The sequence below is a fragment of the Martes martes genome (assembly GCF_963455335.1).
Source record: "Martes martes genome assembly, contig: scaffold_113, whole genome shotgun sequence".
Classification (NCBI taxonomy): domain Eukaryota; kingdom Metazoa; phylum Chordata; class Mammalia; order Carnivora; family Mustelidae; genus Martes; species Martes martes.
In genome coordinates this window covers 28,368-51,249 of record NW_027666393.1, presented here as the reverse complement: position 1 = coordinate 51,249, position 22,882 = coordinate 28,368, and the positions used below count along the sequence as shown (strand labels likewise).

The 22,882-nt window shown below is 53.7% G+C and overlaps 1 long non-coding RNA gene across 2 annotated transcripts in view; it reads right to left on the bottom strand.

The window, feature by feature from the left end:
- The window catches only part of LOC308338050, a 155,075-nt gene extending 132,244 nt beyond the window's left edge, over positions 1 to 22,831 (bottom strand). The window contains exon 1 of one of the 2 annotated variants that reach the window (XR_013966363.1): positions 22,609 to 22,831. This is a non-coding gene — a long non-coding RNA (uncharacterized lncRNA). The remainder of the gene's footprint in view (positions 1 to 22,608) is intronic. The other variant, XR_013966364.1, reaches the window with a different exon arrangement.
- Between the last annotated feature and the right edge of the window lie 51 nt (positions 22,832 to 22,882).

Genomic DNA, 22,882 nt, shown 5'->3' with positions numbered 1-22,882 from the left:
ACGATCCAGGGTTCTGGGATCGAGTCCCACATTGGGCTCCCTGCTCAGCAGGGAGTCTGCTTCTCCCTCTCCCTCTGCTGCTCCCCCTCCTTGTGCTCGCTCTCTCTCTGACAAAATAAATAAAATTAAAAAAAAAAAAAATCACAGAGAGATACCACCACACACCTACCTACCAGAATGGCGAAATTTTTAAAACCGCCAATATCAAATGCTGACAAAGACACACATCAACCAGGACTCTCACATGTTTTTAAGTGGGAATGCAATTGGGGGGAGGGTAAAAAAAAAATAAAAAAACAAAAACTGTGGTACACCCATACACTGGAACGCTCCTTAGTAATAAAAAGACACAAACTACTGATTTGGATGCATGTCAAAGGCACTCGCGCAGAGAAAGAGGGGAGTCTCAGAAGGGGGTAATCTGCACGATCCCACTTCCGTGACATTCTGGAAAAGGTACAGCTACAGCGACAGAGAACAGATCCGTGTTGTCAGGAGTTGGGGTGGGGGCTGACTACATGGAGGCACCAGGGAACCCGAGAAGTGGCGGATTGTTCCACAGGCTCTTGGCCGTGGAGGATACGTAGATCAGTGCATGCACTAAAACTCCAAGAACTAAATATTCCACAAGTGAATTTTACTGCTGGAAAATTTATTAAATCACTGAATAAAATTTTTAAAGCAGAGAAAAAATCGGTAAGCCCTAGTGAATGGTTATTTGATGTCTGCTTTGAGGGGAAAGAGGGACGCCTGAGGGTTGGACAGCTCTGAGGTTCCTTGTCAAGACAACAATGGAACAGGACGCCATGAAGAGTCCACACGAGGACCTCTGCGGGGCACAGAGGTCAGGAACCTTGGTTTCTGATCTGACTTCATCGAAGGAGGACTGTGTCACATTACATAAGCCACATCACCACCCCAAGCCTCAGTTTACCCACTCCTACAATGAAACAACGAGGCAAATGGTCTTCTGCTCCTTTCCCACTGCAAACACTCTAAGGTCAATTTGTCTTCAAGTCATTGAATCTGGGCGGACAGTAGGACCAATAAGCAGAAATACCCACATACAGAAAAATGGCCAGGCATCCACAAAAATGCCCGCAGGGAACAAAAATACAGTGAAAACCACTGATGTGAGTGGACGTGGGGGAAATCATCAGTGAGGGGCAGACAGGAGAAGATGCAGATTAGCACTCTCTCATACGACAGAATCCAAGAGGAGACGGGTCTCCTTGGGGCAAAGGACCAAACACTGGCAGGGTCGAGATGAGGACTGATAAAACAGGCAGGCCCAGCTTCCCTGCCACAGGCCACAGCAGAGGCAGCAATTTTCAAAATTTTAGAAATTCTTGGAAATTAAAAACATGATTGCTGAGTGCTGCTGAGCTGTCTTCTTATCTCACAGAGACTCCAGAATTCTAGAATGGAAGAAACAATTTCATTTCTAAAGGGTGCAACAGAGGGGCGCCTGGGTGGCTCAGGAGGTTAAGCATCTGCCTTCGGGCTCAGGTCATGATTCCAGGGTCCTGGGATTGAGCCCTGCGTCGGGCTCCCTGCTCAGGAGGGAGTCAGCTTCTCCCTCTACCCCTCCCCACTGCTCATGCTCACTCACTCTCTCTCAAATAAATAAAATCTTAAAAAAAAAAAAAAAGAGATTTAACAGAATGTAAAGAATGTAACTCATTAAAGGACTAAGATTTTATTGTTGTCACCTTATCAGTTTGTGGGGCAGGGAAAGCGCTTGACGTCTGTGAGATGTGGTGAACCCCCAGGCTCTGCACAGAACAGAACCCTGAATGCCACTCCTGGGCCAGGCCCCTGCGGCCAAGGGAACCCGGGGAGACACAACATCTGAGCACTTCACCAGCGCTGAAGGGAGGACAGGGAAGTGGACAGTATTCCCGCAAAGTTCACAGAGAACTTTTCCAACATCACACCTTCTGCCCATTCTCCTTTCTGATGCTGACATGCGTGGGAGAGAACGCGCAGGGGACTTGAGCTCCAAGTCTGCTCTCTTCCACCACCGGCGACCCCCCAACTTTAGGAGCACTGCTTCACTGCTCACTTCCCTTTCTGCCCCCACAGGAGGGGATGGCCCCAGGTCCCCAGCCAGCACCAGGGCTAGCGGGGCCTCACACCTGCTGGGTGACCCCATGTCCACAGAGGCACCTGAGGGGACACACACACGAGGTGTTTCTGCTGCTGCTCTCCAGGGCTGGCCTGTGACCACACATCCTGCGTGCACACGCACATCCCAACTGCCCCCTCCAGGTAGCCACTGTGCTTGGGGGAATGATCATGGCAGGTGCAGGGCAACACCCAGCCCAAGACGGCTGGGACAGGGGGGACACGGCTCATCCAGGAGACCCTGAGAGAGGAAACTAAGGCAGACCAGTGCAGCAGAAGGCATTCGAGTGGGCATAAAGCTCAGACATAAGGAACCACTACCAGGGAAGTGAGAGGGACAGCAAGGGACAGACCACAGACACATTCAACTGAGGTACTCAGGCTTTCTCCTTGGGACACGGGGAACCACTGGCACAAGTCAGCAGGACGTTACCATGTCCGCCTCTGCAGCCCGGGAAAAGGACTGACCGCAGTCGGGAGAGTGGAATGAGGTGAGGGCAGAAAGCAGACAGCTACCTGGAATCCCGGCAGGAAGAGATGCGGGCTTAAGTCTGGAGGAGCGCAAGAGATAAAGCAGAGACCAAATGCCCTTTCTCTGGTGACTGGAAGGGGTCGGGGTCACGGAAAAGCAACCAGGGACAGCCCCGGGTTCTGCCCTGATGACCAAGAACAGGATGGTCTCTTTCACAAGGAACTGGAGGAAGGGCAGTGCTGGTGGCTTCCCTGTGTGCAGGGCGGCATGTACGGAGGTCCCTCCACACATCTGCGACCGACCAGTAAGTCTCAGGCTTCTCCTCGTGGAGCTGCTTACTCCAAATCCCCACAGGCCACAGCACCTCAAAACTGTGCAACGTCTAGCTAAAAACTCAACTCCCTGCTCTTAACCTCTCGGCAGCCGGAGTAAGAACGGACCTCACATCAGAGAGGGCAAGGGGCTTACTCCAGGCCACACAGCCAGAAGGAGAGGAGCTAAAGTCTCATCCAAGATGGCCTGCTTCTGGGATGCCTGCTGCTCTTCTCTGCTGTCCTGCTCCATTAAGGGCCTAGAACTATCGATTCTGTAAGGTGAGGGCTCAGGCGTATTGCTCTCCGGCCACTGACTTCTCTTGCTACTCCTGAGAATAGAGTCCAGGCAGCTGAACGACCTACTCCAATCCCTAGGACCTCCGTTCCCAAGGCAGAGCTCTGGCCCACCTGCCCCATCTCCGTGTCAAGTTCATCCCAACAGCTCCTGAAGCCATTCTGGTTTTCCACAGGAGCCACTTCTTTTTTTTTAAAGATGTTATTTATTTATTTATTTGACAGAGAGACAGCAATAGAGGGAACACAAGCAGGTGAAGTGGGAGAGGGAGACGTAGGCCTCCCACTGAGCAGGGAGCCCCATACGCCTGATGTGGGGCTCGATCCCAGGACGCTGGGATCATGACCTGAGCCGAAGACAGAGGCTTAACAACTGAGCCACCCAGGTGCCCACAGGAGCCGTTTCTGAATGCATCTGCTCTACCTCGTGTAGGGACCCTAAAAGTTTCCTGAGGGCAGTCCTCATTTAACTCCCAATTGTATCACTGGCTGAGCCCAACAAGATACTTTGCCCTGGGACGCCTGGGTGGCTCAGTCGGATAAGCCACTGTCTTCGGCTCAGGTCATGATCCCAGAGTTCTGGGATCAAGTCCCACATCGGGCTCCTTGCTCGGCAGGGAGCCTGCTTCTCTCTCCGCCTCTGCCTGCTTGTGCGTGCTCTCTCTCGATCTCTCTCTCTCTGTCTCTCTCTCTCTCTCTGACAAATAAATAAATAAATAAAATCTTTAAAAAAAAAAAAAAAAAAGATACTTTGCCCTCCTCCAAAGCCAGCTGTGAGCTGTCTGTGATACTGTTACCTCGGCGAGGAAGGGAGGGGAAGGCAGAAGGCCGGGCCGCTGGAGAAGGATACACAGTGCTTCTGCGAAGGCTGCCACTCCCCCTCCCACTCTCCCGGGCACCAGAGAGCAGACAACCAGACCCCACAGCCCCTGAACTTCCAGTCCTGTGGAAATGGGGTGTTTGTTTAAAAAAGAAATTATGCACATACACACACACTCCCCAAAACACATCAAATATACAAAATATTTGATAAAACTTGGGGCTTAGGTGTACATGTTCATTAAATTATTCTCTATGGTTTTCTACATGTGTAAAATATTTCCTAATAAAAACATCTAAAACTGAGGGGAAAAAATCAATGTCAGGCCACAGTCCTCTGTGCACAAAGAACTGGCTGGTCAGACTGATTGATCGCAAAGGCTCTAGACAGAGAAAACCTTCTTGGGATCTGTTGTGTTTTTCACATAGGGCTCCACAGCTGTAAAAGCAACCAGAACAAAAGATGGAAATGCACAAATTCAGACGATATGAATGCAATCGAAAAACAGAATGAGGTTTCCCGTCCACCAAGACCTCCCTCGTGCTACCGCCAAATCCTCTGTAGCAGTAAATAATGAAAGAAAATAAGAGGACGACATAACCGCTTTCTTCTTTATTTTTAATAAAGAAAGAGATTTTATTTTTTTCGAGTAAACTCTACCCCCAACATGGGGCTCGAACTCACAACCCCAAGATCAAGAGCCATATGCTCCACCGACTGAGCCAGCCAAGTGCCCCCATAACCACTTTCTACTACTTTCTGGCCTCAGAAAGAAGCCCTCGTTAATAGCCACTACCTTGCTCTCTACACGTGCTGGGCATCCACAGACCCAATCCCGTAACAAACCCGCAAGAGAAGGGCACTGTTCTCCCCGCCCCATCACTGGTGGTGGCCCCGTGCAGGGACCCAAACCCATCTCCAGCAATAATCCATCCTCCATGATGTATGCTGCCCAGGGCCTCGTGTTCTCACTCACTGTCCATAAACTTCGGCATCACACAAAGGAGCGAATCTGACAAAATCTCCACCAGCCAGTTCAGTAAGCCAAAGGGAAAAAAAAAAAAAATCCAAAAAAAAAAAATTCCAAGAAATCACAATCTTAAGATATACAGTCTCAGAAACAGTACCTCCAAATGTTAAGGCAATAAGGAAAACCAAGCGGTAAAGAAAATTAATTGTGCAATCCTCTAGAGTCCCAAAATAAATACCACATGAATATTCTAAATCAAACAGCCATAGAGTTTGAAGGGGCCTGGCAACAAACCCATGAGACAAAAAAAGTGAGTTCTTGAAGTGAATTTCTAATACTTTTTATCCCTAATCATGTGTTACTGTGAACGGTGTACAAAATGTGCGTTCTCCGCCGAGACAGAGGGAACGGGACGGGCTAGAGCACATGTGAGCAGGTTGAGATTTTATTTACTGAATTTTCAGAAGAGAAGATCATAAAACTTGAAATACGTGCCACTGTCCATCCCAGCAGGGGGCTTAGCCATTCTGGAAACAAAGTACAGGTCGGTCAGAAAAGGTCGGGTTTTATCTTCATCAGTACTTCTGAGCCCTTAGGGTTTTGCTCTCCCCGCAGAACCCTGGTTCAGAAAACGCCCCATACTTCCCCGATCGCTCCCCAATGCGGTCTAAGTTTTAGGGGCTCAACTGCTCTGACCATGCCTCCCAGACAGTAAGGGACCTTTTGAGCCCAAACCCAATAATCAGAGCCTTCTCCCAGCTGGTCCCCCATCCGCACAAGACCCCAGCCAGAAGAGAGGGGGCCGCTCCCTCAGCCTACACAGCGCAGGCATAAACAGTCTGGGGGCATTTGCCATATTCCTCTCTTGATCTTAACCTCCTCGAGAGTGGGGCCCGCTTTCCACATCAGGGATCACTGATGTCCCTGGCCCATCAGGGGACACACAGGCAGGAGGCCCACGTCTCTGCCACGCTCTCGCCACCCGAAGGGAACCACGATGTCGACGTACCAGTGGGGGGGGGGGGTGCAGTAACAGAGCACGTCCCACGCCGCCTTCAGCTGTCAGGCGCAGAACGGAAGGCAGGCTTCAGCTGTAAACTGTCTGCCTGGGGATCTGAGGCAGCACGTTCATTAGCAGCGCCCAGAATGTTCGGGGTACAAAAGCGCCCAAAATTGTCTTTCTCCCCAGACACCTATCGCTGATGATCTATAGCATGTTGGACGAAAACACTGATGCAGACAGCTTTGTGGTTATTTTCTGAAGTAGAACATTTGACTGCCAGTGTCTAACTAAACATGTAATGATAGGGCAGAGTATCAAACATGCCGGTTATTTGCTCCCAGCCCCGTATTTCAATCAAGGCTGGGGGGCGCCTGGGTGGCTCTGTCGGTGAAGCATCTCAAGTCATGATCCGGGGATCCTGGGATAGAGCTCCACGTCAAGACTTCTCCCTCTGCTCCTCCCCTGTCCCCTCTCAAAAACAAATAAATAAAATCTTTAAAAAAGAAACAAAGTGGGGCGTCTGGGTGGCTCAGTGGGTTAAAGCCGCTGCCTTCGGCTCAGGTCATGATCCCGGCGTCCTGGGATCAAGCCCCGCATCGGGCTCTCTGCTCAGCGGGGAGCCTGCTTTCTCCCTTATCTCTCTGCCTGCCTCTCTGCCTACTTGTGATCTGTCTGTCAAATAAATAAATAAAATCTTTAAAAAAAAAAAAAAAGAAACAAAGTTTAAATCAAGGCTTATTTTAAACCCACTCCACAACCCTGTAATCCACAAACACGCCCCTCACTAAAAAGATCATGACAGATGCCACAACAGGATGAACCAGAGAGACCCTGCAGCAAAACCCTCTGAACAGAGTTCACAGTGCAGAGGGCGACCGGAAGGACAGGCCGCTCTCCTCAAACAAGCAGACTCGTCCACGCTGCTGAAACCACGGGTCACCCCACTGGATTCCTGCAGGCTTCTGAAGGTGCAACACGTTTCCCTTCTCTTACCACAGACAGGAAGCGAACCTCCGTCTCCCGCATCTTCACAAAACAGTGCCCGGCCCTGTGGCTGCAGGACACCTGTGCCCACCTTGGCCCAGGCACCACACAGCAGAGCTGGGGGACAGTCCGTCGTCCCGCGGGCTCCACCCAGCCTCCCCTACGTACAGGTGCACACCCAGAGCTGATACCCTGTAGGAGCACGCACCCAGGCCCAGAACCTCAGCTCCCCTCCCAAACACACAGCGGTCCCTCCACGGGTGAGCCCACCCTGCCAGAACGAGCTCAGCGACTGGCAAAGTGCGGACAAAAGTCGTGATCTGCGTGCCCAGAGAGGACTGTACTGGCCAAGGCTGAGCGGCTGAGCCAGGGGGCAAACCCTGCTGCCAGCTCTCCCTCCTGCCAGGCAAGACCGATCAGAGCAAAAGACGTGAAAACACCAGGCTGTTTTCCAAGAACGCCGACAGGCCTCAGGGAAAGGTTGCTGCTAAGTTCATGGGCATCACCCGCTCTCATGCAATCTCCTCCTTGACTGATGGGGGTTCCAGCCCAATAAACCTAAGGTAAGGGGCACTCTAACAAATAAACAAAAGTTCAAAAAAAAAAAAAAAACAAAAACAAACCTACTTCAAGATGAAAATAAGCCACACACAGAAGGACAAATACTGTACGGTTCCACTTACGTGAGGTCCCTGGAGCAAAGAAAATCACAGACAGAGAAAGTTAAGGGTGGACGCTGGGGCTGCAGGGCGGGAGGAAGTGAGGACAGACTCTCAGCTCCCAAGGATGAAGGAGTCCTGGACGCAGATGGCAGTGAGGGTTGTTCAACAAAGTGAGTCCACTTACGGCCACGAATTACCCACTTAAGATGCTTAAATGGCCCATTTTCTGTTATGTATATTTTACTATGATTAAAACAAAACAAAAGATATTTGTACTCACTCTTTCAAAGCAAATTACAGATTTGGGACATGTTCAGTCACATCTCAGAAATGGAACGCTTTGCGCCCATACTAACAAAATAAACAGCACAGCTACATATGTTGAAGGATGCCCCAGAGCTGTGTGGCCAAAATCTGAGGTTGGGTTTTGATCTGGAAGGGCGAAGAGCAGATGTTTCTGGCATCCTTGAACCAATGTGTCATCATGCACCACTACTCAGCATGGCAGCAACAGCAACGCAAGCCTCATCCGAATATTTACCGGGAGTGTTGGCAGACCGATTTCCCAACATCGTGAGCCTTCCAGATGATTCTCAGAATAAAAACCTCTCTCACTCACACACAAATGATGGGACACCGGAGGGCTTCTGTTCTGCACTTAAGACCTACAGGCGCAGCTATGTACTTATGACATGACGGAGACGTCTCCAGACGGTCACAAACAGGCTGGAACGGCTGGTTAGTCAGGACCTGTCTTAAAGGGCTGCCTGAAGAGAATTCCAACACTGTAGTGCAGACAGCAGAGCCCACGGAGCGCGCTGACCAATGGAACAAGGTCCGCGTTGGAGCCCGGGGTGCCGGAGAGAACAAGCATTCCTCACGGGCTACGTCTCTGCAGACTCTGTCATTCTTGTCCAGGGAAGATGCTGCAGCTGGCGTGCAGGCAGGGAAAATCGAGAGGCCAACGGAGATCTGTGATCTCCAAAGCCAATGAAACCGCTCCGTGCCACGCTTCTAGAAAGCCACGGCCTCAGAACCATGGCTCTCTCAACTGGCAGTGTGAGGCAGCAATCGCGGACCAAACTACCAGCAAAAAATCTGTATGAAGGCAACCACCTCACTTCCGCTCCTGAGATTATCCAGGTACCCTCCTTTTCCAGCACGGCACAAAGCTGGGACGACAGCCACTTTCCACAACGGCACCCTCGTCACCAAGGAAAGTGGCAGGTCCAGGAGTTAGAGACATCAGTGATCTGACAAAACTCTGATGTCAGAGAAAACCTCTCCCTCATAGTGTGTTATCCCCTCAGCTGGCCGAAACAATAATTACTCAAAAACCAAAAACACAAATAAAGCCTTGCTGTCCCCTCCTCCCTGGCTGAGCCATTGCCCACCCTGTGCCACAGACCTTCACTATGCAGACCACACACTAAGAAATTAAGTTTCCTGTGCTGTTATCATCTTAATAACATTGTAATCATTTTCATAAAGCTTCAGACTTCTCCTTGCATCCCAGAAGCCCATTCTAGAGGCTGTGAGATTTCCTTTTGGCAACACAGGTCCTGTTACCATTGCCTCCTTTGGCATTCGGCCACAATGTTCATTGAGCACATATCCAATATTTACATAAAACTGACGGGAGGGACACACATCAAAATGCTAGCAGTGGTTATCGACGGGTGACAGGATTCTGAATGATGTTCTTTTGCTTATGCAGTTTCTAAGCAGAAAAGAAAGATGAAAAGTAGGGGAGGAAGGGGGAGTAGAGGAGGGGGGGTGAGGAGGAGAAGGCAGGAGAAAGGTTTTCTAAAGGAAAACCAAACCTAGCCGAAAAAGGCAAAGGCAAAGCAGCCTTCAACAGCCAGACCCCAAGGGACCATTCGGAGGGGCCCCTGGCGACCCAACCCAGCCCACATCCACCCCCACAAACACACCAGCTCTCCCGTGGACCGCCTTCCTGAACATGTTCACTCAGCATTCCATCACAGGGCCTTGTCGTGAGGTCCATCCCCAGCTGCCCTCCCTCCCCAGCTGCCCTCCGAGGAGGGCGCCCTTGAGAGCAGAGCCCCAGCCTCCCCAACCTTGGCTGCAGCTCCATACGGCCAGCGATGGGAAACGCAGACTGGTTTTTACCGCAGAGTCACGTTTGTGTTAGAGCCATCCCCATGGTGACTGGAGGGGACATGGCTAAGAGGCCACAAGGAGTCTGGACACCCCGATTCCGACCCACACGCCACCAGGCTCCGAGAAAGGATTTAACCCAGGTGATTTCTAAGACTGGAGCTCTACTCCACACAGTTGCCAACACCACAAACAACCGGATGTCAGATGCAGACTCGGAGAGACATGGGGCCCAAGAGAGGTGACAGTGAGCAACCAAAGGCGAGAAGGCAACCAGACACGGAGAACAGAAGCCAAGGAGAGCAGGGGCACCCCCCCCCAGAACCATGTGCCACCCTCCCTTTCCACCCGCAGAGCCTGGCACAGTATGGGGAAAAGAGGAGGATGCAGAAGCTCAACAGCAGGCACGGGCAGGAAGATCATGCAATGACTGCCTTCTGACTTTCTGGAAAATCGGTGGCTTTGGGACAGGGATGCAGCCAGGAACAAGCAGACAGACAATGGATCAGACTTTACGGGATCAAACTGCCTGTTATGAGGCATTCTTTGCACAGTCCTCTGTGAGTATTTAAACACTTCTTTATGAGAAATTCAGCAAGGCTCCACTCCTCCCCAGCAGACCACGGCCTTGCTGAGGGCGGAGACCATATCCACACACTCCTGGCCCGGCCACCTGGCCCACAGCAGCCAGCAACCAGGACTTTCGGAACAGCGTATCCTCTACAAAAGCACCACAGACTTTTTTTTTTTTTTTTTTTTAAGATTTTATCCATTTATCTGACAGACAGAGATCACAAGTAGGCAGAGAGGCAGGCAGAGGGAGGATGGGGGAAGCAGGCTCCCCACTGAGCAGAGAGCCCGACATGGGGCTCAATCCCAGGACCCTGAGATCATGACCCGAGCCAAAGGCAGAGGCTTAACCCACTGAGCCACCCAGGTGCCCCTACCACAGACCTTCTTGCACACAACAATGTCAAAGGACATCTTTCTCTGGGATTCTTCTAGATAACATTCTCAAGGGTTTCCTAGTGCTCCATTGTGTGGGCACACGTCATTTGTTCAGCCAGTGCCCTAGTGCTTGATATGGTTTCCAACCTTTCCAGTAGACAGCTCTGGGATGAACGATGGGCCTCATTGTTTCTTAAAATAAACTCCTGGAAAGTATGTAAGGATCCATGCCAGCCCTCTCCAAATGAACACTCCACACCCTGATCTTGAAGGACAACGGTCATCAACTTCTCACGCAGGGGAATCTCCGAAACCAGGTGCCTCTGACAGCAACAGCTGAAGCCCTAACTGTCCTCTCCAGACCCATTTCCCCTCAGACGCAAGCATCAGAGGGAAGCACCTGTCCCAGAGTCCCCTGCCTGCCTCCTGGGGCTCACCTTCTCCTCGGGCTCCGTGGACAACGAGCCACATGGCCACGTCACACGTGCCACCCGCCTTGTCCCTCTGAGGTGGCCAGTCCTCCCCGATGCCGGCTCTGTCCCTTTGTTTCTAGGTCCTCAGAAGAAGAAGGGACCCTGCCACACTCCTGCAACACAGAAACGTCAAGTCCTCCATACCCACGAGAGGCTCCTGGCTCCTAGCAGGCGTCCGCCTCCCCTCTGCAGTGGTCTGGTCATATCACTCCCTCTAACAAGGGCACAGGCAGCAACAATGACCCTCAATCGTACAGACTTAACTCTTTATCCACTTTCTTAAAAAGGGACCATTCAGAGGTCTTCCTGGTGAATTTCATGAATGCTTTAGACACACACCCGAAATGATGAGTGTGACTTGAGCGGCTTTGTGAAACCCACACAGGGACCCCAGCAAGAAACTGGGTGCGCTGCCAGGGCCTTCACACAGACGGCCACAGGGGGCTTGAGACGTCTCTGTCAGCTCCCACCACCAGGGCTCTAAAATCAGAGGAGGGAAAGCAGGCCATGTGCAGGGCACCGTGGAAACTTGACACGAGGCCCAGCGCAACGGCTGGTAACTCTGTAGGCCCTGTCAGAGGAACTCAGGTGTCACCGCATGGCCATGAAACAAATGTCAGATCACCAGCCTGAGAATGGGCAGCGGCGCTAGTGGAGGCACCGCCGAGACTCTACCTCCGAGCAGCAGCGAGCTCACAGCTGCCCAACATGAGGACTGCGTGAGACCCACCCTGGAAAGCTCCCTGCGGGCGGAGCCTCTGCTGTGCTCACACCTGTCCTCAGTCTCCTTGTCCGTGTCAACAACCCTGAAGGCTTCGGCCCGAGACTGAGGCCGCCTGTGAGATCTCCACAAAGACGATGACAAAGACGGGACGTCCTGTGCACTTGGAATCCCAGGGTAAGGAAACTGAACTCACAGCCAGCGGGGACAGGGACAGGCTCTGGGACGAGATCAGGGAGAAACACAAGCAAAAGAACAACAGTCCACGCAGCCAAACTGCAGGAATACTGAGGCCCTCCAGAAGTCGAGCGAAGGCCCCCAACCACCCAGGAAGCAGGAAGGGAAGCCGCACTCCCCCTGTCCGACAGGACTGTGGTGGGGGGAGCCCAGGACGGCTGCCGCCTCGGCCGGGAGGACCCACCTGACCACCCCGCGAAGCAGGGACCACGATTCCTCTCTCACACGACACAGCCGGTGCCTAGAACCCAGCTCACTGCCCGCCCAGCACTCCCTAACCGCTCTCCGCATCCGCGCTTCGCGGTCCTTGCCTTTCCTGGTTCTCATCACAGAGGGGCCACCATTGTCGGGCACGCACTCAGTGGCTCAAGACAGGGGTCCAGCCCTCACAGGAGTGCACCAGCAGCCATCACACCTGTCTCCACCTGCTCGCTCGGTCTCCGGGGACCCGAGCCGCAGCAGAAGGCCCTGCACCCGCCCACACAAGATGCTTGCTTGTCCGACACGCAAACCTGCCAGCGCCTCGTCCCTCCTCCACCTGCCCGCACACCTCAGGAGCCACGTCCACTTCTCCTCACGACCCCCACACACGTGTGCCCCGATCAGATGGCCACCCATCGGCCTGCGACTGTCAGGAGGGGGACAGCTCTCAGCACAGCACCCCCTCTGCCCTTTCTCTGGCCTCCGCGGCTGCCCCCACTACTGGGATGGGGGGACCCCTCAGCCAGTGCGCCCCACCTTCTCAGGGAGCAGCTCTGCCAAACTCTGCTCTCCACCTGAACCCCCAGGACGTGTCTGCCCTACTCTGAACCTTTCCTGAGCCTGTGACTCTGGGGAGCCCTGTTCCCAGCATCTACCTGGGCTGGCAGGGGGGCCCCCACCCCACCCACCATCTGAGGCTGGTCCTGGCTTCACACAGGGCACCTGACGGGACTTCTAAGCGACCCAACATCCCACATCTTGTACCTTGAACAGAGACAGCCTGCCGGGAGGAGCACCGTAAACAGTGACGAATCCACCAACCACTGTTGCTGCTCTAGCGCAGTCTGGACACACAGCGCAGCGGGACCGGGAAGAGGCACTGAAAGGAGACTCTTTTCTGTTAACATGATGATAAATACCAAGTGACATGGGGCTCGGGAGCCACGCTTTCAGGTGTCGCGCAATCTGGGAGCCGATGACTAGGGTCTGTGAGCCCAAGTTCTCCATTCCAGGTGAGGAAGCAGAGGCGCGAGCCGGCCAAGGTCACAGCTTGGGCATACCTGGCCTGGTACACATGGTGTCTGTGAGCGTGTCCAAGAAGGGGTAGGGGAAAGGGAGAAGGCAGGGGGAGGACCACGTGAATGAGAAATGCAAACCACTGAAAACGGAATTTCGAACTTTGCAAAAAATTGCGGGCAAATAAAACCTCGTTTCTAATAAAGAGCCCCTCTTTAAAACACTGATTCACTATAAAGATAGTCATTCATCTTCAGGTTTTACGTTCCAGGAGACAGTGAAAATTGAGCCACATTTTCTAGAAGACAAACTATCAAGTGTGCCCTATGACCTCCTACGTAGTTTCCAAGCATGGTTCTAGTTCCCGGCTCCCCTTCGCGGGCTGACCATGTGCAGCCACCTCTTCCTACACTCCCTCTGTTGAGGGATGGCGCTAAACCCAGCAGCCCCAGAAACAAGGGAGAGAAGATGACAACACCCAGCCACCCCACTTCAAGGTCCATCTGCCCTAGCCTGCCACCTGGGCTACCTGTTCCCTACAGTGCACAGGGAGCCCTGGCAGGGGACCCTCTCGGGCCAGCCTCCCACCCTGCCCCCCTAGGGGCCGCACCCACAGGTACCACGCTGCATTTGCCACAGGGTGATGGCATTTCTCTGTGCACAGATCTGACCCTCCACCACCCCCCAAGCCCCCCTTTGCAAGGATTAACGCAGTTCCAGCCACTGCAGACCCGCAATGTGCCTTTACTGCCATTGTAAAGCCCGGCCTACAGAGAGACCAGACGTCAGATCATCTCTCGTGTGGCTCCCACTGTTCGCCTCCCAATCCCCCATCCCCTCTGCCTGCCGCCTTCCCTTCCCGAACAATCCTCCACTGCGAGGTCATGGGAACGCCCTGACAACCAGCACAGGGCAAAGTCTTCCTCCCAAAGACAATCTATTCGTGAGTTCTCCTCTGAGTTAGAATCGAAGTTCCCATTTCCTATAAAATCTTTCAGATCTCAACGTGTCTCATTCCATGGACATGGTTCTCATGGAGGAAACGCAGCCTCCGTTGCCAAGTGGAAAACTCTGGCCATTCGAACGCCATTCCTCCTTCTGGGGACTTTGTGCACCGGGCATGCATGACACGTGGGCACACCTGACCTCACCACCGCTGGGGAAGGGGCACAGCCCTGTCTTTTTCTTCCTTTCTTGAAGTGCCTTACTCCAGATAGTTTTCTACTACAATTAGCTCAAATAAGACGATCTTCAGCCTCTCCACTACACACTTTGATTTCTCTGTGTCTAATCTTTCCAAGTGACAGATGACGGGACAAAGCCTTTGTGTGCCTCTGGCAGGGAGTGAGCGAGGCAGAAAACAGCAAAAGCGCATCAGGGCGTCCCCGAGAAGGGCAGCACGACAGGGCACTTTGCACCACGAGTCTCAACCGCACTCCTGAATTTTCTCCCCACCCTGGATTATCACCCATTTGGGCCCCTGTCAGAAACACGGGCAAGGGCAGAAAGCAAATTCCTACCCTGCACTGGCTCAAAACCCCTCCACTGGCGTAGATAAACACGACCATGTGCATTCGGTCTTTACTGCATGACGGGGAAAGGATTTAAAACTTCTGCATCTGAAATCATCCCACCCGACCAGGACTAGAAGCAGGAGCGTGTGGCCCCTCACGGACACAAGTGTTGCTGAGGGCAGGGGCTCTCCAAGAGTGGTCCCAGGCCAGCCACGTTTGCAGCATCTGTGAACACATCACGCATGGCCTCTCCCGGGGTGTCTATAACAAGCCTCCGGGTGCTCCTAACGCCTTGTGACACTCGAGAATCTCCCACCTGGGCTGGTAAACCTCCAGATCACAGGAACGCCCTGCTGGGCTAACCCATGTGTCACCGCGCTTACCTATGATGGTTACCCACCAACACACCTATGAGGGCAACAGGCAAAGGCCCTGAACATTATGATCCCTTGGGGCATTCCTCCTACTTTGTGGGCAAATTACTTGTGCCCACCTGTCCTCAGGTCTGAAACGGGAATGAAAGAATCTCCATCTCAGAGGACGGTTGTAAGGCTCAAGGGCTTAGGGGGTCTCCGATCATACAGTGAGACCTCCACGAATGTGAATCCCTACGATTAATACCCCTTCACCAAAAGGTCCAACGAGCTTCCTGCCTGCTAACTGCCTGACGTTTGCCCTCTCCATCCCACAGCCCCGATGGAGGATCCGCTGGGCCTGCCGAGACCGCACACGGTTCCACACTCCGCCAAGGAGTCATTCGTTTCATTTACAACCCGCATGCCCGCCGTGAGCCTGGCAACAAAGAAAGAGAGTCCCCTCTGTGTACCTGTGCCCCCACCAGGTTCTTCCGGACAAAAGCCACCCAACCTTGGGCATAAGGCCCGATGCACGTCAAGGGAGATGCAGGAGGAATGCAACAAAATGAACGGAAGGAGTTCTAAGAGTGACTCACATTCCAGTGGTGATGACCTTGTGCCCGGCTCTAAGCCCCCGATAAGTGCAGTCCTCACAAGGACGTGCTGAGGTGTCTGAGGTTACGACACCCAACGATGAGGGTCAGGGAAACTGAGGCACGGAAGGTTCACATAACACGCCTGAGGTTCCACAGCTCCTAAATGGTAAGGCCAAGACCTGAACGCACACACTCGGGCTCCAGTCAGGGCTCCTAACGACTGTACTACACAACACAAAGCTACTAGTTAGCTAAGCATCTACTACCCCCTTGTTACAGCTTTTCCCAAAGCAATCATCCTGAGACACTTAAAATTAGGCCCACACTCCATGGCCACAGGGTTGGATACTCGGCCCTCTAAGCCCTGGACAGAAAGGCTAGCTAATTATACTTGGTTTCTCCCTCCTTCTCTCTCCTCTAATCTGATTCCACCTGAGTCAAGTGAAAACTCACAGAGCAGCATTTCCCTCTTCTCCCAACTCCCCTGCCACACCACTTAACCCCTGATTACAGATCGTCTATGACACCAAGTTCTCTAATTGTTTCTCCCCCAAGGGACTGCCAAAGTCTTTGGAAGTAACCACCCTTTCTGTGAAACCCCACGAGAGTGGGTAGGAGCACAGCCTTGCTTGTGTGGACCCGGCAAGGGTTACACAGTTCAATGGTTGGCCTCGCTCCGCTCTGCTGACACGTGTTGTCAATCCCTGAGGGGCGGGATGAAAGCACTCGGTGGACCTATTGGAAGCCAGCACTAAGGGAGGCCTAACACAGCGGCTCTGAAGGGCGACTCCGTTTCACAATCTGTAGGCCTTGCCTCTCCTACCTTATCCCCTGGGAGCCTTCAGCAGCCCCTGGGGGAGGCTGTTGGGGTCCAGGTCGAAGAAAGAAGCACCCCCAGGGACAAACAGTGAGTAACTGCCTGGCCCATGCCACTCAAGGCTGAGGAATGGAGAAAAATCCATCCCCAAAGCCCCGACTCTGCCCACCTGAAAGGTTGAGACTAAGGAACTACCCTCAAAGCAACTCGTTATCTTTGTAAAAATGAAAACAAGACCAAAAAAACCACCATGACAGAAAATGTTACGTTCTGTTAAAACGTCATTTGTAAAAGATGAGATAACCATGCTCGTGGACAGAACTGCAGGATTAAGATACAAAAGGTGCCACCTCTCCCCGTGTGAGACCACAGCACCAGCCCCAGTTCCGGGACTCGTGGAGAACTCGACACGTGTTCAGAAAAGTGTACGGAAGGACAGAGGTCCACGAGGACCAAGTCCTGAAAAAGAACAGCAAAGGGGAGGCTCACCCTGCCAAGCTGTGAACAACAAAATAATCTGGCGGAGAAACAAAGCATCTGGGAAGAATCTCAGAATCATTACGCGAGTGTAGTGGGAACAGACTTTCGCTCTGGGGTGATGAGAAGGTTCTGGAGACAGAGAGCGGTGATGGGCTCACAAGACTGCGACCACACAAATGCTGCCTGCCTGTATGCTTAAAAACAGTACGTTGTGTATCTATTTTGCCACAAATTAAAGATTTAAAAAATCAGTATGCCGAGTGAAAGGAGCCAGATACAAATGTGGCTCCATTTACAGAAAACTCTTGAAAACGTGAGCACTCATCTACAGCAGCAGAAAGCACCTCAGGGGGCTACCTGAGTCTGGGTTCGAGCGCGGACAGGCTGCCAGGGGGCCCACAGGAAGCTCGGGGTGACGGAGACGCTTGGGATCCTGACTGTGGTGGTTTCACTCTGTCAGGGTTCAGGAAACTGTATGCTCGGAACAGAGGTAGTTAACCATATGTAAATTATACTTTAATCAAGTTTTTAAAAAGAGTTCTGTATGCATGGGGGAACCCCAAGTATGACAGAGGTGGCTCCACAGTCTCCCCCAAAATATTAAGGAAAAAATACAGGATTTAATGATGTGGGAAAAACTGGGCCACAAAATGGAAAGGAGGACCAGGGCCCTGGATCCCTGCTTGATGCCATGGGTGACGATGAACCGCACACAGCAAAGCCCTTCCCGTGGGAACAAAAGCAGGGAACACCCGGGTGAGCCCGGGGCCAGAAGAACACCTTCAGGCCCCTGCAGCGCCACATAAAGCAACAGGTAATGGGCTCTATGGAAACAAAAATTCTGGAGAGTGACCACTGACAAGGTTGCCAGACCTACAGTAGGAGGGGATTACGCTCTAGAATATGCAAGAAGCACCTGCAAACCAGCACAGCAGAGAAACGGACTACGGCAGAGTAAGGAACTCTAACAGCTAGCAAACATATTAAAAGATGCTCAAATTCACTAAGACACGATACAAGCTCCCAGGAAAATGAGGAGATCCCACACCCTAGCCAGCAATTCGGGTAAAATTAGAAAGAGGCCTCATATCAGCCACTGTCGAGGATGTGGGGGATCAGGAACCCTCGTGCACCCACGCAGAGAACAATCTGGCAGCGCTTAGGAAAAACAGGTGTGCTCACTCCCTTTCACCCAGCCACTCCGCCCCCGGGCATGCACCCTTGAGAAAGTGGGTCTCACACTGCCCCAAGTATCCCAAGTATCGCAGTCTCCAGACCCGGCATTCTCCAATACCAGCTGTTGGGGGTGTGACCCTAGGGTTTCTCATTGGGGTGTAAGCCGGGACCTCAGAATGTGCATTTCCAGCAGGATCAGGCGCTGCCACTGCTCCTGGGTGCGGCCACTTGCAGAACCACAACCCTAGAGACCATCTCAGGTCCACCTTGGAAAGAACACACACATGATGAGCACCACAGTGCGGAGTGGAGGTGAGCTCAGTGTCCCTCGGGTAATAAAACTAGAAGAGGCACCGCAAAGCACCCGATGAGCCCACAGGTACACAGACTTCAGAGAGTCTTGAATGAAATTCTTCCCGCTTTTATGAATGTCTGAAGATTTTCACAACAAAAAGGTTTACTGTTGAATGAAAGAGGAACCCAGTGAAACCTAAAGCACGGGACCACTTACATAAACTAAAGACATGCACAAAATAACATATTTAACGAGAACACAGACATACCTAAGAATATATCCAAGCCAGGAGAGGAGGCTCCTCGGGTGGGCAGAGGAATGGCAGAAGAATGTATGGGAAATGTGAGACAAGAAAAGGGCTTTGCACAAGAGACGCTCTTGTGCCAACAACCGACGGACTCCGAGTCCCAGCACCTCGATGTTCGAAAGGTAAAAGCCACAAGAGCAGCTCTGAGCGCCCCCTCGGCTGCCTCTGCACACAGTGGAAGCCCCCAGCCATTCCCACAGTGGCTGTGGGGACATCCCTTTAGCACTCAGAGAGGGGGGGTATCTTTCTGATGGACAAGCTCGGGTGAATTCAGACCCCCAGAACCCAACCTGCCCCTGAGTCCTGGAGTTTCCCTCTTGCACGTCAGCACATGAAAAAGCTGAGATTCTAGGCGTTCTGCAAAGGGTGTGTGTGTCTCAGTGTGCATGTCTCTCTGTATCTGTGTGCATCTCTGTTGGGGGAAGCAGGGAGTAGTTCATTTGTGGAGGTAAGAAAGCCTCTGGAGGGGAGAGTCAGCCGTGCTGCTGGCCAGCACTCACTTCTGTTTCAGTGAAACCAGACGTCAGTGACAAAACCAACCCCTCCTCCTGGCCCACAAGCCTTCTCTTCCCCTTTCTTCACCCTCCCCTCCCCCACATCCCACCCTGCTTCCCAGCTCCCACATCCAGAGGGGTCGGTCATCTGGGACAGGATGAGCTTATCAAGTGAGAGACTTTACAGCCATGACTCTCAGAATGTGGTCGGAGACAAGAACTGACCATTGGTATCTCTGACCAAGGGCCTGTAACAGAAAGGCCAAAGCCTTTAACACCAAGCATTCCAAAATGGGCCTGGTTCTAGCTCCACTCAAGAAAAAAGGCCAAAGGAAAAGCCATCTATCACCTGTCATATGCCCTCAGGGGCACACCGGACAGAGCTTTTCCCAAGGCCCAGAGAACAGTTCAACCCACAGAGTGGCTACAGCGTAGGGAACAATCGGAAGAGAAAAACCACCACTGATGGAACTCACGTGAAACAACGCAAGAGATCCTTCCGGCAGCGGCTCGAAGCAACGGGCCACCACCCCACCCCCCCAGGCAGGTACGACTTTAGGGGAAGCAGGAGCAGATATGAACAATGGAGGAAGGAGCAGAACAAAGTTAAACGGCTGCAGAAGCTTGAGCGGGTCCAACACTCACACATCCGCCCGAAGAACAGGGAGCTTACGCCGGGCGAACGGTGCCGGACTCTCATTCCCCAAACGCGGTTCCACGGCGGCCCTTCTCACCAGCCCGCAAAGGCTGAGGCATTCAACCTTCCTGAAATGCTTTGTATAAAGTAGTAAGTTTCACAGATAAAAGTGTATCTCCTGTGCAGCAGGAGTATGTTTCAGTTTTTTAAAAAACATCTAACAGCTCTACGGAGGAGTCCTTCAGATTTTCATGAGATACGTGAGCACAGCACGCGGTTTTCCTTTCCAGTGAATACAGGATCTGCCACAATTTGAAAATTAAGGGACTTACCTGGGGTGGGGGGGAATAAAACAATTGAGTTTTCAAGTGAAAATTGAATGTCTGTGGTCCACACATGCCATTCCAACTCAGGAAAATAAAGTTCTCTAAGTGCCACACTTAATGACCAAATTCTGGTTTGTTTGTTTTTAATTCAGCTGAGTTAGCATTTCTTGAGCACCTACGAGGCAGGCCCTGTGCAAGATGCTTGAGAGCCTCCAAGGAGTAAGATACTGTCAAAATAACTGTGTCCCTTTCATGTTCATTTAATCTATCCCTTAAATTAATTTCTTTAAAAAAAATGGTGTCTGATGTCTTAAACAGCTTACTACCAGCACTGAAGAGTTATAGAAACACATCTTACTACTTTATTAAAAATGTAAATTTCTAGTCTCTGAAACAGAACCAAAGGAAAAGCTGCTTTCCCGGCTTTCCAGATCACTATCATTTGCTGCCCAATAAGTCACTACATCTTCAGCTGTGCACGGGGGCAGCTGTTACTCTGCATGTCACGGAGCCGGCAAGAGTCAAAAACGTGCCACCTGGCTGAAGAGAAACAGTGAAGAAAACCAAAAGATCAGGGCCTCCAGACCCAAACAAACAGCAAGACAAGGCAAGGGAGCTGATACAGGCAGAAGATAGCTTCCGGAGGTTCCCTCCAAGCCGGAGCCTCCAACAGGAGGCATAAGCAGCTGCTGGCAGGCTCGCTGGTCCGGCCAAGGCATGGATGGCTTCAGAGCTGGAAGGCTGCCACCTGCTGAATCACCAAACATCCCGGGGCTTCCCCTGGAGCACTGACCAGGCAGGGACCCATCCTTTGCCTAGCTTCTCCCGTGGATTTCCTGCACCCCAACCAAGAAACGCCCAGCCCCATCCCCTTCCGCACAGGCCCAAACCGATGCCAACTCCCCCCCCCCGGGTGTTGGGGCGGCCCCTCGAGTTGCTTCGTCACCAATCCCACTCCTCTCTTTCTGCCCACTCAGTCCTCCCTGCCTGTTCAAGCCTCAGGACCAGGACGCGTGGGGGGCTCCCCGGCGCACGGTGACAGGCGCCTACCACTCCACAGCCAGGCAGCCAACCAGAAACACCCCCTAGTCCGACAGCAGAGTCACCTGTCCCAACAGCTTGAAAGGTACAGGAAGGTAAATGCAAAGAGAGCTAAAATAGCAGGCAGACCCCTCACACGGAAAATCAACTTCCCTTTCACAAAGCAGGCTCCGCTCTGGGTTTCATAAGCGGGCGCCGCCGAATGAAGTCTGTGCTGCCTGAAGGTGAAAAGAAACATCCGAGCTGCACCTGCGGGGAGCCCTTCCACTCCCTCCCGCCGGGATTTCTACTCGCGACTCCCAGAAAGGAAACAGGCGTTGACCAGAACGCGCCAGCCGGAATCCGTTGGCTGGACAGGGACGCCCTCCCCGGCCCCCCGGCAGCCGCAAGCCCCGCTCGGTGCGGACACGGTGCGGGGAGACGGCCGCTGCCGCCGCCGCTCTGCCCTTGACAAGTCGCCTCGGGATCGCAGGACCCCTCACTCGCGGGGACGGCCGCGTCCTGGAGACACTGTCCGGTCCCGGCTGCGCCGATGGCTCCTCCAGGCCTTGCCCACTCCCGCTGCTCCTCCGGCGGGGGCCGCCCCGGAATCTGCAGACTGTTCTGCGGCCTGGGGAGGGCAGCTTGCTCCGCAGGAGAGGGGTCCCACCTGTTATACTGTAGCGGAGGTGCCGAGGGGCCGCGGAGAGGGTGGGGGCAGGGGGAATCCCGAAACCCTGGGCGGCCGGCCGGCTGCGATCTCGCCCGGAGGTGCCAACTGTCACGCCGCCGCCAGGGCCGTGGGGGGTGGGGCCGTGATTTGGGATCGGCCCCAGCGGATCTCCGGACCCCGGCCGGGCCACCCGCCGAGGCGCCTCGGGCCCCCCCCTCCGCCCCCCGGCTCTTCCGCCCCGCCACCCTCCGCTCGCCCCAATCCGGCACTAGGCAACCTTGCAGCCCGCACGCAGCACCTCCGAGAGGCGCCCACGGACGCCCCCGCCTTCCTCACAGCCCAGACCAGGTTCCCGAGCCCCGCGGGCGGCCCGCCCCTCCGAGCCCCGCGCCCACCCCCGGGAGCGGCGACGCGGGGGGAGTGCCCTCCAGGTACGCGCGCGGGCTGCGCTCACGCCCCCTCGCCCCTGGGCCGCCCGCACGCAGCTCCCCGCGTCCGATGGGCCCCCCGGGATGGACGCTCTCCACCCCCACCCCCGGGCCCCAAGGCTCACTTGCACGGGAGTCGCGGCCGCCGCCGGAATTCCGCTCGCCGAGCCCCCCGCCGCGCACTGAAATCCGGGGCAGGGCAGCGTCCGGGCTCCGCAGCGGGATCGCGCTCTCCGGCTGGCTCGCCGTGCGCGAGGGAGACGGCTGCCCCTCCCGGCCCGCCCTGCCCGCTCCGCCCGCTCCGTCCTGCCCGCGGCCGCCGCTGCCCGGTCGCTGCCTCGCTGGTGCGAACGCTTCCGACTTGCCACCGCGAGCCTCGGGGCTGCCGAGCATGCCCAG